Raw genomic sequence first — 1226 nt, forward strand, 5'->3', positions numbered from 1 at the left:
ATATATATATATATATATCAAGAAGGATTATGCATCATGAACAACTCCTAGGATTTATTCCAGGAATGCAAAGGTGGTTCAACATATAAAAATAAATATATATATATAATTATCACATTAATAGAATGAAGGAAATCTAGTTATTTGAAGGAATCAATCATAAACAGATAGTTATAAACAATCTGAGAATCTGAACACTGCACATCTGAATATATTAAGGAATTATTGTTTTAGGTGTGATGTTATAGAAGTTATAAATTTTAGAGTCCCTATTATTTTACAGATATTTACTAAAATATTTATGAATGAAATGATATGATGTCTGGGTTTTGTGTTAAAATAATAGCTTGGCAAGGGTGTGAAAGAAGATGATAGAAGATTGACTATGAGTTGATAACTGCTGAAGCTGGAAGATAGTACATGGGATTCTTTATTTGCACTATTATCTCTATCTCTGCATACATGAAAAATTCTTCATAATAAAATACTTATAAAAAACCCTAACACCTCCAAGGCAAACCCTTGAAGAGTGTCTGTACTCCAGGGCTGATTTCACCAGTCTGTGGGGAAATAAGCATGGAAATTGAAAGTAAGCACTTAGAAATTTGTATAACAATTTGACCTAGTAATTTTGAATCTAAGAATACATTTGGCTTGTATTGCTTATGCCTTTTTAAACTTAGTTTGTCTAGTAAGTCATTTGTTTTGTATTTTACAAAAGTAATGATTTGCAACAGATCAGGAAAAATAACACTAGTCCTTACCACAGAAGATAGTTTGAGAAACACTGTTCTAAGATTGAGAGGAAAGCTGACTATATCACCAGATTGGTGGTTCAGTAGGGCAGTTAGACATGTTCTTTTTAAAATATATTTTATTGGTTTTTTACAGAGAGGAAGGGAGAGGAATAGAGAGTTAGAAACATCGATGAGAGAGAAACATCGATCAGCTGCCTCCTACACACCCGCTACTGGGGATGTGCTCGCAACCAAGGTACATGTTCTTGACCAGAATTGAACCTGGGACCCTTCAGTCTGCAGGCCGACGCTCTATGAACTGAGCCAAACAGGTTAGGGCTGGGTTGTTTTTTGTTTTGTTTTGTTTTGTTTTACCTACTCTTCCTATGAAGATTTACTTATCTTAACAAGGGTTAATAGAAAGTGACTATACATAGTATGCTTAAATAGTTTATACATCTTCTGTGTGGTTATTTTTTTGCTGTTAGA

At 33.1% G+C, this 1226-nt stretch overlaps 1 protein-coding gene across 1 annotated transcript in view; it reads right to left on the reverse strand.

Moving 5' to 3' along the window:
- FAM134C (family with sequence similarity 134 member C) overlaps window positions 1-1226 on the reverse strand; it is a 21502-nt gene that overhangs the window by 9469 nt on the left and 10807 nt on the right. The gene's annotated exons all lie outside the window — the stretch shown is intronic.

Source organism: Myotis davidii, unplaced genomic scaffold, assembly GCF_000327345.1.
Source record: "Myotis davidii unplaced genomic scaffold, ASM32734v1 scaffold1527, whole genome shotgun sequence".
NCBI lineage: Eukaryota > Metazoa > Chordata > Mammalia > Chiroptera > Vespertilionidae > Myotis > Myotis davidii.